The following is a 15,944-nucleotide window of genomic DNA, read 5'->3' on the forward strand; positions in this document are numbered from 1 at the left end:
AAAGGTTTAGAGAGGAATTTGAATTCTGAGACTCTCCATCGTCAAAAATGTGGCACGCAAAATAACTCTGATATATATATAAGGAAGTGACTATTTGTCCGTCTTGCTTTTATCATCCAGAATGACATATAAACACTACTTCACATTGAAAGTGTAGATGTGAAAAAGCAGTAACCGAAATAAGGGCGGATGGCGAAGATGTAGGGTGTCGAAATTATGTTTTTTGAATGGATATTTATAACACCATATTTTAAAGCACAAAAAAATATTCAGATGATTCCTGTAGGATTTTTAACAAACTTCTATTTTTTCATTTTCTGCTGTTCTTGGCCATGCCTAAAACACTTAGCGCTTTTCCACTCACAAACCTTAAACTATTTCCACTACCGCCGCCACTCCCACCGATTTTATTGACATTGAAGGAGCCCTTAAAAATGTCCTATACGCGTCAATCCAAATGGCCCTCTCAACACAAAAAGTTAAACCGAATAAAGCAGAATTCATCAGTTGACTGTTGAGAATAACCGTTGTAAACGAGTTTGGACTGAAGAAGCAATTGAAAAGTAAATTCCTCCCTCAACGAAAAGAAATTACGTTATAAAAGTTGTTCATCATACCTGCCCTAATGTCTGTAAAGGAATCATGTACGGTGTTGACAGAAGATGGGATGGCTCTTGGAGTATTCAAGAGAAAAGTTCTGCAAAAGAACTAGAAGCTAAAATAATGAGCTGTTTGGGCTTTACGCAGATATGACGATAGTGAAGCTAATAAAATCCCAAGGGATCAGATCAAGAAAGTATTTCAGTCAACATCGCAGTTTGGAGGTAGAAGAAGAAGAAGTCTGCCCCCACTGAGTTGCGAGAAGCAAGTAAAGGAAGACTTGGCCACCACTGGTGCTCCCAATTGATGTGAGTTATCGTGAAACAGGGATAGGTGAATTGTTAAGAAACGGTCGATTATGCGTTTAAGCGCCAATTAATGATGATGATGATGATGAGCGACAGTACTTGAAAGCAAATTCGCTTCCCCAAAACAAATTCGATACCGAATCTGTATTATCGAGCTAAAATTACAAGTTATAATAATCACATTTTCTGGTAGCATCCATCTTATTTCTCAAATGTCGGTGAAGTCAGCTTTTGCCTTTATGAGTATTAAGATGTGGGCGAAGCCACTATCTAAATGCATGGTTTTAGGTCCTTGCTGAAGGCCCTCAAATCATACGCTTAAAATAGACGTCGCAAAAAAAAGTTGTCACATTACATGGGTTTTAATTGGGGTGTATTTTTATGCGATAAGTCCAAGAGACAACCTTGAACCCGCTCTGTGTGAAACTTTGTTAGATTGTATTATAAAAGCGACTCCCTTGATCAAAAGGAGATGCTGCTAACAGCACCAACTCTGTTGAGTTACTGACTATTAAGCTTTGTAACAAGCCCCTAAAATGTGTTTATGTTTTCGCCATCTCGAGTTCATGTTCAGTGACTATCCACGTGACACTTAGACGCTAGCGTCCGAGAGTAGTAAGCTGCTTGCATCGCTTGCAAAATTAAACCACGCTTTCCATTTTTTTTGATGAATGCCTATCAAAGCTTTCCTCGCATTTATGAACTTTCACAAATGACTCTAACTTCCATCACTACTTTACGTACAACAAAGTCATAATTGCAGTGCGAAATGTTGCCAGTTAAACGGTTTTAAGTGTTGTTCTGGTTTACTTTTGCACTGTTTGTGGGCAATATGCTCGCTTAAAAAGATTTGGAGCAATAAAAAATTGCAATTGCATGTCCTTGATATTTATATGTACATACATACATAAGGTGCAATAGAACTCCAACCACGAACTATTTGTGTGTAACAGTCATGTGTTTGTAAAAAAGGACGAAAGTTGCCGACAGCTATTAACCATGAAACTTTATTGTGTGAGTGACAGAGGAGAAGGAAGGAAAATAGTTTGCTGTGGAAAATTGTGGTAAAAATTGTAAAAACATGCAAACATTCAATTTTCAATTAAAAATTGACTATGTAAAATGTTCGCAATATATTTTCAAGCTGTTAATAGGCGCCGTCCTTCACCGCTCCATGTACGCCAATCCCAATGCAAATTGTAACACATCCATATATTGGTGCGTTTAACCTCACAGCGTAAAAACATTTAAGAACTCGCACAGTCATAAATAAATAAAGCTTGAGTAAAAAAAATTACGTATACGTAGCGTAGCACAACATTTTGTTGTTAAAGCGTAATAATTTGTAACACACTCAGTTCGTAAATATAACAATACAATTACAATAACAATTACCATTCAACATTTAACAATATACAATTATGTCATTCTCCAGATGATTAGCGATCGGTAAGTTGTTGTCCTTGTCCTTTTTGCAGAAAAAAGCATTTGTTCTGCTCAAACTTTGCCACTGTTATCGGTACTGAGTAAAAACAAGTAAGGAAGGCTAAGTTCGGGTGTAACCGAACATTACATACTCAGCTGAGAGCTTTGGAGACAAAATAAGGGAAAATCACCATTAAGCAAAATGAACCTAGGGTAACCCTGGAATGTGTTTGTATGACATGTGTATCAAATGGAAGGTATTAAACCGTATTTTAAAAGGGAGTGCGCCATAGTTTTATAGGTGGACGCCATTTCGGGATATCGCCATAACGGTGGACCAGGGGTGACTCTAGAATGTGTTGGTACGATATGGGTATCAAATTAAAGGTAATAATGAGGGTTTTAAAAGGGAGTGGCCCTTAGTTGTATATGTGAAGGCGTTTCCGAGATATCGACCAAAATGTGGATCAGGGTGACCCAGAACATCATCTGTCGAGTACCGCTAATTTATATATATATGCCATACCACGAACAGTATTCCTGTCATGATTCCAAGGGCTTTTGATTTCGTCCTGCAGAATTTTTTCATTTTCTTCTACTTAATATGGTAGGTGTCACACCCATTTTACAAAGTTTTTTCTAAAGTTATATTTTGCGTCAATAAACCAATCCAATTACCATGTTTCATCTCTTTTTTCATATTTGGTACAGAATTATGGCATTTTCGCAATTTTCGATATCGAAAAAGTGGGCGTGGATTTCGGCCATATTTTATACCAAGATAAAGTGAGTTCAGATAAGTACGTGAACTAAGTTTAGTAAAGATATATCGATTTTTTCTCAAGTTATCGTGCCAACGGCCGGGCGGAAGGACAGATGGTCGACTGTGTATAAAAACTGGGCGTGACTTCAACCGATTTCGCCCATCTTCACAGAAAACAGTTATCGTCATAGAATCTATGCAGCTACCAAATTTCACAAGGATTGGTAAATTTTTGTTCGACTTATGGCTTTAAAAGTATCCTAGACAAATTAAATGAAAAAGGCCGGAGCCACGCCCATTTTGAAATTTTCTTTTATCTTTGTATTTTGTTGCACCATATCATTACTGGAGTTGAATGTTGACATAATCTAATATATAAAATTCTTCTGTCACGGTTTTAGAGGCTTAACTCCTCCGAAACGGCTGAATCGATTCTCATGAAATTTTGTGGGCATATTGGGTAGGTCTGAGAATCGGCCAAAATCTACTTCTTTTTTCGCTACGTGCCTAGGGTATTGAGATCAAAACGTGGACCCGGGTACCGCTAGAATGTGTTTATATAATACGGATATCAAATGAAAGCTTTTGATGAGAGCTTTAAAGTTCATTGTGATATTGGGTTTAGTCGCATCAACCTCGGCAAAACTGATAAATATGCATGCGAAGCCGAAATAAAGACAAGAATTAATAATACCCATATACCTATTTTGATATGTCCTATTCGATTTGCCTGAAATTTCGTATATTGCCTATATTACTATCTACGATGCTTTTTTCCTGGAAGTATACCAGAGACGAGCTGGGACTGGGATTAGGACTGGGACTGGGACTGAGACTGAGACTCGGAGTGGGACTGGGACTGAGACTCGGAATGGGACTGGAACAAAATACATACCACCGTCTGGGACTGGCAATAACAGATGAAGAAGAAGGAGAAAAATTTGAGGGAAGAGAAAAGAGAGAAGGAGACTGAGAAAGTGATAGAATGAGACGAAGATGGAGATGAAACGAAAAGGACGGAGGGAGGAAAGATTAAAAAGATTAGGAAAAAGTATAGAGGGGTAGGACAGGGTTAGACGGAAAAAGCTTATTAAAATGAATGCAGATGGGCCAAATTTAGGGCAGAACAACATCTGCCGGGTCTGCTAGTTTACTTATATACTGTAAAGATATTAAATTTTATGTTAAAATTTGACTTAAAAAAAAAAGTGGGCGGGTTCGTCATCCGATTTTGCTAATTTTTATTTAGCCCACATATAGTAATAGGAGTAACGTGCCTTGCAAATTTCATCATGATATCTTCAACAGCTGCGAAATTACAGCTTGCAAAACTTTTAAATTACCTTCTTTTAAAGTGGGCGGTGCCACGCCCATTGTCCAAACTTTTACTAAGTTTCTATTTTACGTCATGAATTACCGCACTTTTCGGTTTTTGAAACTTTCGATATCGAAAAAGTGGGCGTGGTTGTAGTCGGATTTCGTTCATTTTAAATAGCGGTCTCAGATGAACGCCCATGAACCTATATACCAAATTTCATCAAGATACCTCACAATTTACTCAAGTCATGGTGATTGCGGATGGACGGACAGACGCACGGACGGACGGAAATGGCTAAATTAATTTCTTTTTTCGTCCAGATCATTTTGATATATAGAAGTCTATATCTATCTCGATTAGCTTATGCCGTTACGGATTACCGTTATGCGAATAAAGTTAATATACTCTGTGAGCTCTGCTCAGCTGAGTATAAAAATTCGGTTGGTATATCTCACAGAATACTAAAATCAAAAAATCGTTGGCAGAATTTATTTCGGAGCTTTTAAAGTGCATCTTTTTTTTTTTTTTTTTTTTTTTTGAAATTAGGATGGAAAGTGCTTTATGCGCCTAATTGCTGTCGTCCCAGCAACCGTGTGACCGTGGACTTAAAACCACGCCATTTGGAACCGTCGCCCCTCCTCTGTAGAACGGTTTTCGCATAACATCAGCGTGGCATTGCATGTTCATCGTTTTTAAGAATATTCTGTTGTTCTGCTTTCAGGTCCGGCTTTTTTGCTCTGAGTGTAGTTTCTACGAAGTACGTATTAGCTTCCACTCTTCAGAGCCGCTCAGCACTTTTGCTGTAACATTATCGACAGTGATTTGGCCGACTCCTTCTTCGAGCAAGCATTTATTGGTTCTGGCTCCACTACGAGTATTTCAAGAAAGTGGGTTCAGCATCGTCCTCTTCTGCATCCATCGTACTAAATGCACTTGGGATTTGCGTCCCTTTTTATCCTGTGCAATTATTTTTTGAAGTACTCGCGCCCAAAGCTTCTGGTGCTTCATTCTTCAGCATCTTCTAAAAGCTTCGATGTCCATTTGTCTCGTGGTTTATCTTCCCACCATTCCTGCCACTTTTGCCCGCTGACTTTTTGCCCGGTAGGTTACCTTCTTCTTCTTTGCAGTGCTATTATATCAATGATGATTGTTCCGCTTATCACTGATGCGGCTGGTCCTGATCCAGTTAAGCGGTGGCAACTGTCAGAGCCGATGTTAGCTGTACAGATGTTAGAAGGTTATATCGATTCTCCTTGCGAAGTTTTTTTGCCGGCAGTTCAGAGGCGTACAGTAACGTGGATAGGGTGATATCCATCAGCAGCTTCCTTTTGATTTCTGTAAGTCCTCCGATGTCATCAGCCAACTTAGTAAGGATACCTGTTTAGACACTTTTCAAAACGCATGTGGAATTTGCGCCCAATATGTTAGTCGGGATTAGAATCCTTCTCCTAAATTGTTGGCAATCACATCAACATCTTTGCGGTTATATTTCTGTAGAAGGTTTCTAGACTAACTTCTATATAGGATCTTTTGTTGCTTACAACGGGAGATGAGCCTTTTGCTTGCTTCTTCTGTGTTTCGCTAGCAGAAATGTCATGTGCATATCCTACTAAAATTTATCATTAAACATTTCAAGATTAAAAATTTTATTGTAACTGTCGCTCCACAGGTCAGGACCAAGAATTTATCCCTGTGTTGCTCTGTAAATGACTTTCATAGTACGCGGATCCTCGTAGTATTGTATAAGGATGCGATCTGTGGGGTAGATTCTGATCACACGATGTGGGTAGCAAAGTATTTCGAATCGCTTATGTAAGGCGGCTAGCATGTCCCAGGCAGGAGGGAGGAGGACTACTCGTTTGAATTAACATTACCTCGCTATGCTTTTCCTTCTATTGTAAGTATGCCTTCAGTGTAACAAAATTTAGGGAAATCCTGGTTATTTTGCATCTTCTGCTAACGTTCGTACCGCCGAACTGTGGAGTAAGTAATTCCAATATTCAGTATTGGAATATGGTTTTTATTTAGTCTACTCTGGGAGTAGTACAATTATACTTCAATTTCACGTACTTCACAAAAGCGTGTTTAAATCAAACTGATTCTGATTCCTCAGCTTAGGCTGTTTTTGTACCATCGGGTTTCTCCTTCACCCATTTCTCCCAAGCTCTAATCATTTCGCGAGCAGTTCGAGAACAATTGTATCTCATGCTTGGTTACCAGCTATGTACACGTATTTGTATGGTTTTCTTATAGGCTGATGACTACATCTGTGTGTGTGAGATATCCCTTCATTGCCTTCTATACATGTGTGTAAATGATGATTGATTTGTTCATATACACAAATGTGGCTTGCTTTAATGTTTTTGTTGTTGTGATTATTTACTAACATAGTGCATAGCATAGTGATGCTAATATTCGCCAAAACATAACTGGTTCCAAAAGAAAGTGCTTAAAAATATCGCCTTGCGTCTCCGGCCAGGCAGAACAGAACGTGAACTTTATTCCAGGAATAAAAAATTTCTTTGATTCACTCTCCATATAACAAGGATAGCTTGCGTAACAAATGCTTTTCGTTTTAAGCATTAGGAAACTTTAAAGTTATATCAGTTTTTCATTTAGTTCTAATGGCCCATTTTCTGTGATTTTAAAATTAAAAACTGTAAGCGAACATTTCGAACAATTCGACAACCGACAAGGTACATTATGTGCATTGCAATGTCAATTTTAATTTGCGTAAATATATAACTAAATGAATAAAAAAAGTTATGCGCTTAAATTTTCGACAAATCCCATATGAATTTATTGTGGCATTTGCTTTGCTAGTTTGCGCCTTAATGTATGCCATCGTCATATCCAAATGTCCGATTTTGTTTTATTGCAAGTTTTATTAAATTTACCAACGCCACGCTGTCACACGCATTTATTTATTAAAAATTTACATTTTTGAATGCGAATAACAGGAATGAATGTTTCTACATATGTATGTCGGTACTCTTATACGTACGCTGATGTAAATTCAAATTTAGGATTTAAGTTGTATTTCATTTACAAATTTTACAGGCTTTAATATATAAGCTGCATATTTACAAACCATTGGAAGCTTAAAGCCCTAAATAATATAAAAAATATTTCGAGTTTTGTGTGTCCGTTAACAAATTTTAATGTTTTATATGCATGTATGTCTGAAAATATTAACTAATTAAAAACGAAAGCAAACAAAAGTAATTACTATTTTTGTTCAGACTAAATAAGAGCTCTGAACTAATCTGACTTTGATTTTATTTTGAACTGGAAGAATTTGATTTTGCAAAAACGTATGTATTTTTGATGCGTAAGTGTAAGTGTAGTGTTTGTAAGTGGCATGCAATATGGTACAATAAGGAATATGAGAGAATATACAGAATGTAAGAGAAAGAGTAGTAACAAGACTGCGGCTTAATTTGCTGTTGTTACAACATTGCAACATACCATAAGGCATATACGTAATACTCCCGTATTGCTACAAAAGGCTAGGTACATTCCCAAACATCAGAGTGCCGATATATTGCTGATTAAACGTGTTTGTTTTTGTGTTCAATAATTGAAAGTACCTAAATTTAAATTTTTTCTTGTCACACTTATACTGCTACAATTACAAAAATTGTACAGCCTGTTTTGTTTAGATTTCAAATTCAAAACACATTGCGCGCATTTTCTATTAGCAACATAGGCGACCACCGTGGTGTGATGGTAGCGTGTTCCGCCTGCCACACCGTATGCCCTGGGTTCACACCCTGGGCAAAGCAACATCAAAAGTTTAGAAATAAGGGTTTTCAACTAGAAGAAAATTTTTCTAAGCGGGGTCGCCCCTCGGTAGTGTTTGGCAATCGCTCCGAGTGTATTTCTGCCATGAAAAGCTCTCAGTGAAAACGCATCTGCCTTGCAGATGCCGTTCGGAGCCGGCATAGATCATGTAGGTCCCGTCCGGCCAATTTGTAGGGAAAATCAAGAGGAGCACGACGCAAATGGGAAGAAAAGCTCGGCCTTAGATGGTTATCGCGCCTTACATTTATTTTATTTATTTAATATAGGAATATTAAATATATGCCGCTAACTTATCGGTTTGCTATGAATAGAATATGGGCGTGTTAAGCATTTATATTTGACGAGTCACAGGTATGTTATCGATGAGGTATAAAAGATATATCGATTTGTTATCGAATTAATTTAAATGAAATCGATAAAAAAGGTTATCAAGGTGTTACAAATTTTTACCGGTATGATGCCACAAAGTTATCGATTTAGTATCAACAATTTTTTCAATAATGTATGGATTTTCTATCAGACATTTTGTGATTTTATTTCATTCACGCTTTTTAACTGTTTTTTATCGACGACTCATCAGTTTGCAATAAAACAGTTACCGATAAAACTTCAGTATACAGGCGAATAAGGAACCAAAACTATTGATGAGCTCTTCTAAAGAATATTTATTAAACTTAAAGTGATTTCTATGCGATTTTATGCCTATCCTTTACGTGGCCATTTTTTAATGGGTTTTAATATTGTGTCTTCTGTATTTCTTCAAAAGTTCCGAAGCGAGTTCGCCTTAAAATTTATTACTCCATATTCGCATTTGTTTACAAAATGTAAGGCGCGATAATCTCCGAAGAGATTTTAGGCCGAGCTTCTCTTCCAAGTTGCGTCGTGCTTCCTTAAATTTTTCCTACAAATTGGTGGGACGGGACCTACTTGTTTTATGTCGACCCCAAACGGCATCTGCACGGCAGTTGAGTTTCCACTGAGAGCTTTTCATGGCAAAACTACACTGGGAGTGCTTGCCAAACATTGTCGCGGGGCGATTCCGCTTAGAAAATTTTTCTTCTAATTGAAAAAAATTGTTTCTACAATTTTGATGTTTACTTACAACTAATCCACATTCCTTTCATGTTTTCCCTCAAATTGGTTAATGAAGCTCGTTATTCCAAATTCCTAAATGACTCTATTTGGTATACAAATTATTCTTGAATTCCCGAGGAATATTCGCCCTAAAATTATTCTATGGAAATATCGATTGAAACTCATATTCTCTTGCAAATTCACATTTGAAAATAAAGCTTTTAAAAGTATAGGCAGGGTGGGTAAAATTTGCGGTATTTAGTTCGAAAGCGCACAAACGTGAACGTGCTCAACCATTTCTTCGTGCTGCTCGCACTTCCTATATCTATTGTTACAAACGAGGCCTAACTTATAAGCATGTGCCGCCGCAGGGCCGTGTTCAGCTAGTATGCCCATTGTGAGCATAAGTCTTTTCTCTTTAAAAATATGAATTACTTTGTGAGTTTAATATCGTAGGATGTGCTCAACATCGTGAAAATTTCGCGGCCACGCACTTCTGTCCACCCCTCTCCTGCATGATGGACCATATGCAGCTTCTTTCTCATTTTAATTTCTCACAAATGGATTGGATCGTCTACCGTCAACTAATCGAGTGCTGCACCCTCCTTTGCCAACTAATCGGCCTTTCGCTAACTTCTGTCCCTGGAACCCAGTATTGATGTATGTTCCGGTCTAAGCAAATTGCTGTTTGCATTCCAAGATGCTACTTGATGAAGAACTCTGTGAGAATATTACCTTAACTGCCACCTGCCTATATATATTGACAAGACTCTTGCTTAAGCATGCTTCCTCCAGATATTTTATTGTTTTTTAAGTATCGTGAAATAGTGTCGATGGAACTAACGTCAATTGACATAAGTTCTCTTGGGAAAATGTCAAAGATATTTACTCCAAACCCGAAAAAGAACTAATGTCATTTGACGTTAGTACGCTTTGTGGTTACTTTACGCCACCTGGCACTTATAAGACTGTGAATTGCATTGCGGCCGTAGGACCATTCAAAAAGTACTGTGACTGATGTATCTGGCACTAAATGGGCCAAATTTTGATTTATGTTATGATCGCGCGATTTTTAGTCCAAATTTCTATAAAGGTTTTGATTCGTAATCGAGATATTTTTTATGGGTGTTAGAAACGAAAATTTGGAAAAACATTTTCAAACTATAAACAAATTTCTTATCGTATTATGATATTTTAAGATTCTTCTTCGAAATAATTTCAAAAATTTAAGAAACAAGCACCACACGTGTAAATTTGGAATCGGCTCTATTGTGACCGCAAGTTCTCATTCAAAGCACAGGCGCGGAACCATATAGTCCATTTGCCCTATATAAGATGGCGTTGTACTGCTATAGCAATATGGCCTGGTCTTCAGTTGAACCTCTTAAGGAATTAATTCATCAACAGCGTCACAGCGTTTAAAAGTTATATATTTCTTCAATATTTCGACACCGGTCTCAAGCCATCATAAGGTATCCAAACTTTTCATATCATGCATTCGAACTGAAGTCGAAATTCCGAAAAAAATGTGTAAACATAAAGCAGCAACATATTATTTTTATATTATTCGGCCTTAAGCTCAATTAGAAAAAATAGCGATATAAACTAACGGCAAAAAATAAAAAGTATTCAATTGAGAAAATAGAATTGATTCCATGACTTGATACAAGGCTTGAACTGCTTCTAGCACTAAGCTCTTTTTATTTCCATTGAAAAGTTTAAAGAAAATAATGGGTACTTACCACATTATGAACTGCAATTATTATTCCTTCAACCACTTTTTCAGAATCTTTTCTATAGCGTTATTGAGTTGCTTAGTTAGATTTTCTTAGACGGAAAATAATTAGCTTCGAAAAGTTTTCAAAGACCCTCTGTCGCCTGTAAATGTAAACAGAAGGAAAATATTGGTTTGAATTTATCTTTCTGAGCAAAGGTATATATGTTCTAATAAACGGGAGTTTAAAATTGTTCTAGTGTATAACAGCTCGTCTAGAATTTATAAGGTTGGTTGTTTGGTTGGAGTGGCGAGTCACAATTGACTCCAATTAGCGCTCATGCGCCGTTTTGATACCATAAAGTCGTGAGTTAACCAATGAAAGTGTATTGTAAGAAGACTAATAAACATTTTCACGCACCTCAGGGAAAACGCGTCCCCCTATATCCATCCCGTGAAGTTTATAAATTTGAGAACCACTCCCGGCCTAACCTCCTTGAGTTCTGGGAGGCTTTCGAAAAAGGGCTTTCCAAGAAGCTTTATTCTGCTTGTAAAGTGTGCTGAGCATTCTCACAGCAGATGCTCAACAATTTCCTCCGCCTCCGGATGCTTGTAGCTGCGACAGGAGGTATTGTGTTCCAGTCCCATCCGTGCCGCATGTAACCCAATTGTCCAATGCCCCGTGAGCACCGCAACTACTCTGGACTGTTCATCTTAAGGACAGCTGCCGATCGTTTTTCGTTATATAATGGCCACATGCTCTTGGAAACTCTACAGGTCCACATCCGATTGCACCTATTGTTGGCCTCACTCAACCAGTGCTGGTAGATGCGACCCTTGATGATTTCCAGGGGTGCAAGGACCTCCTTCTCTCCTGAGACATCAAGAGCCGCTCCACGCCATGCCAGCTCATCCGCCATCGCATTACCCTGTATGTTTCGATGCCCCGGCACCCATATCAAGGTAGCGATCTGCCGGCTCGCCAGAATCATGGCGCTCTCCCTACAATTCCCAACCAGGATTGATGATATCGTCTCTGACCCGAGGGCCCCAAGAGCCGCCTGGCTATCGGAGAAAATGGCCACTCTGTTACGGTTACCATTGATATCCGCCCAACTGCTCAGCTTCCTCAGTGATCCCTGTATGATCCAACTAATCACATTGGGACACAGACCAGATACCAGTATTACTACGTCATCCGCATAGGCCACCACTTTAACCCAATCCCTGTTGAGTTGACGAAGTATGTTGTCTATAACGCAAAGCCAGAGCAGTGGTGACAAGAGCCCGCCTTTAGGGGTCCCTTTCCACGGGTATTCCGTGACCTCACTAGCCCCCAGTTTAGCGCTTATCGTTCTGGACCGCAGAGTCTTCCCTATCCAGTTTACGATAGGGTCCTCTATACCGAGCACATTGTTTGTTTTCGAAGGACAACTCTACCTTGTGGACCACTTCATGTAAAGCGGTCTCCGTTGGGCGGCCCGTGAGATAGGCGTGTTGGGATGTTGATAGCCCCGAGGTATCCAACCTACCGCGAATGTGGACGTCCAGTAGTCTTTCAAACGTTTTTAGAACAACCGTCGAGAGATTTTTACCAAGAATTTATAAGAGTTTTACGAATTTTTAAATAAAATTATATTGCGTTTAAATAAAAGCAGAATAAGATTAACACAATAATTCTTATCTTAGTTAATTATATGAAACAAAAAATGCAGACCCTCAAACAATGTGAAGGATAATGGCAGTATGAGAATATCAGAACTTCTGATCCTCCCCAACCACTCTGATAGCATGATAATCCCTTAAACGAAAAAGGGCATGAACTGCCAATGGATAACAAAAAATTTTGTAAAGTCCTAGTAGCTGATGGTAAACATACGTAATCAATTAGGCTTACTGTAAGCAACAAGCAAAGGATTTTGTCCAAAGATTAGGTCGACATTTCTCTTTACAACGTGAACAACACAAATGTCGATTATGTTGGACATCCACGTCGATGACATTACGCTACCGTTTCGGCGAGCATACATTCGCAATTGTACCTTAAAACCAGAACCGTAGCAAAATCCTGAAAACCCGCATAGAATGCAAACGGTCGGCCAAATGCGATAAGCATGGAAATGAGCGTCTCTTTATCTTTACCTCAAGTGCTGGCGGAAAGAAATTTCAGGATTTTATTATGTCTTTGGATTTTAGGTACAATTTCGGATGCACGCTCGCCAGAATGTAGATCCTAATCGAACGCCTTACCCAGTATTTTTATACTCAGTTGAGCAAAGCTCACAGAGTATATTAACTTTGATTGGATAACGGTTGGTTGTACAGGTATAAAGGAATCGAGATAGATACGGACTTCCATATATCAAAATCATCAGTATCGAAAAAAAATTTGATTGAGCCATGTCCGTCCGTCCGTCTGCCCGTTAACACGATAACTTGAGTAAATTTTGAGGTATCTTGATAAAATTTGGTATGTAGGTTCATGGGCACTCATCTCAGATCCCTGTTTAAAATGAACGCAATCGCACAATAACCACGCCCACTTTTTCGATATCGAAAATTTCGAAAAACCGAAAAAGTGGGATAATTCATTACCAAAGACGGATAAAGCGATTAAACTTGGTAGGTGGGTAGAACTTATGACGCAGAATAGAAAATTAGTAAAATTTTGGACAATGGGCATGGCACCGCCCACCTTTAAAAGAAGGTAATTTAAAAGTTTTGCAAGCTGTAATTTGGCAGTCGTTGAAGATATCACGATGAAATTTGGCAGGAACGTTACTCCTATTACTACACGTGTACTAAATAAAAATTAGCAAAATCGGAGTACGAATACGCCCACTTTAAAAAAAAAATTTTTTTTAAAAGTCAAATTTTAACAAAAAATTTAATATCTTTACAGTATATAAGTAAATTACGTCAACATTCAACTCCAGTATTGATATGGTTCAACAAAATAAAAATATAAAAGAAAATTTTAAAATGGGCGTGGCTTCGCCCTTTTTCTTTTAATTTGTCTAGAATAATTTTAATGCCATAAGTCGAACAAAAACTTACCAATCCTTCTGAGGTAGGGGCATAGATTCTATGACGATAACTGTTTTCTGTGAAAATGGGCGAAATTGGTTTAAGCCACGCCCAGTTTTTATACACAGTCCACCGTCTGTCCTTAAGCTCGGCCATTAACACGATAACTTGAGCAAAAATCGATATATTTTTACTAAACTTAGTTCACGTACTTATCTGAACCAGCTTTATATTGGTAAAAAAGCTGGCCAAAATCCGACTATGACCACGCCCAATTTTTCGATATCCAAAATTACGAAAAATGAAAAAAATGCCATAATTCTATACCAAATATGAAAAAAGGGATGAAACATGGTATTTGGATTGGTCTATTGACGCAAAATATAACTATAGTAAAAACTTTGTAAAATGGGTGTGACACCTACCATATTAAGTAGAAGAAAATGAAAAAGTTCTGCAGGGCGAAATCAAAAGCCCTTGAAATCTTGGAAGGAATAATGTTCGTGGTATTACATATATAAATAAATTAGAGGTACCCGACAGATGATGTTCTGGGTCACCTTGGTCCACATTTTGGTCGATATCTCGAAAACGCCTTCACATATAAACTTAAGGGCCACTCCCTTTTAAAACCCGCACTAATACCTTTCATTTGATACCCATTGAAACAAACTCTGGAGTCACCCCTGGTCCACCGCTATGGCGATATCTCGAAAAGGCGTCCACCTATAGAACTAAGGTCCACTCCCTTTTAAAATAATCATTAGCACCCTTCATTTGATACTCATATCCTACAAAAACATTCTGGAGTCACCCCTGGTCCACCTCTATGGCGATATCTCGAAAAGGCGTCCACCTATAGAACTAAGGCCCACTCCCTTTTAAAATACTCATTAGTACCCTTCATTTGATACCCATATCGTACAAACACATTCTAGAGTCACGCCTGGTCCACCTTTGTGGCGATATCCCGAAATGGCGTCCACCTATAGAATTATGGCCCACTCCCTTTTAAAATACTCATTAATGCCTTCCATTTGATACCCATGCCATACAAACACAATCCTGGGTTACCATAGGTTCACTTTCCTACATGGTGATTTTCCCTTTTTTGTCTCCAAAGCTCTCAACTGAGTATGTGGTGTTCGGTTACACCCGAAGTTAGCCTTCCTTACTTGTTTGATGTAAGATAGTCAGTAGCGTAATGGCATCCACGTCCAATAAGGTCAACATTTGTTTCTTGTATGTTGTAAATAAGCTCGCCGTTTATTTGGTCGGTGATAATGTCAGGTGGTGATTTTCGGATGCATTTCGAAACATACCGATCATCGCAGGAGTTCGGTTCAAATCCAACTTAAAGGGGAAAGAGTTTTGGAGAGATTTACAAGGCATAATTGAAACAGCTGTCGCCTTGTCCGTCCTGATGTCGAGTTGTTTCAATTTTTTCGCAAACAGTTAATAAAATTAAAAAAGGGCAATCCCTACTTTGCAATTACAATCAACTATCATGATTAGTTGTTGTTGCTCTTACTCAACATAATTATCGCTTTTGCTATAGCATTCTTTCATTCTTACATCTGACAGGCGGTTTTTTTTCGCTAACTCCATATTTTACTTTCGCATTATCAACACCGTTAGTGTTCTTGCAATGAATCCCATATCAATTTGTGCTATTCTGGGAAGCGACCAAAACACAGAAATGAAAAAAGTTATAATAATAGACCATAGAAATAACTGAATAGCTGCAAAGTTTATATTGCTTTCACCGCTACCACTATCTATGAATATTTGAGCAGAGACAAAGCAGATTTATGTGCTATGACCGGTGCGTATACGTAACATAAGCACACAGTGACACCACCCATGCACTCGTAAAATGCAACAAGCAAGGAAGGAAATACACATAAAATG

At 38.3% G+C, this 15,944-nt stretch overlaps 1 long non-coding RNA gene across 1 annotated transcript in view; it reads right to left on the reverse strand.

Moving 5' to 3' along the window:
- Positions 1–11,131, reverse strand: part of LOC137250794 (uncharacterized) — a 195,319-nt gene extending 184,188 nt beyond the window's left edge. Inside the window, exon 1 of the long non-coding RNA XR_010953066.1 lies at positions 11,035–11,131. This is a non-coding gene — a long non-coding RNA (uncharacterized lncRNA). The remainder of the gene's footprint in view (positions 1–11,034) is intronic.
- Between the last annotated feature and the right edge of the window lie 4,813 nt (positions 11,132–15,944).

Source organism: Eurosta solidaginis, chromosome 4 (assembly GCF_040869045.1).
Source record: "Eurosta solidaginis isolate ZX-2024a chromosome 4, ASM4086904v1, whole genome shotgun sequence".
Classification (NCBI taxonomy): Eukaryota; Metazoa; Arthropoda; class Insecta; order Diptera; family Tephritidae; genus Eurosta; species Eurosta solidaginis.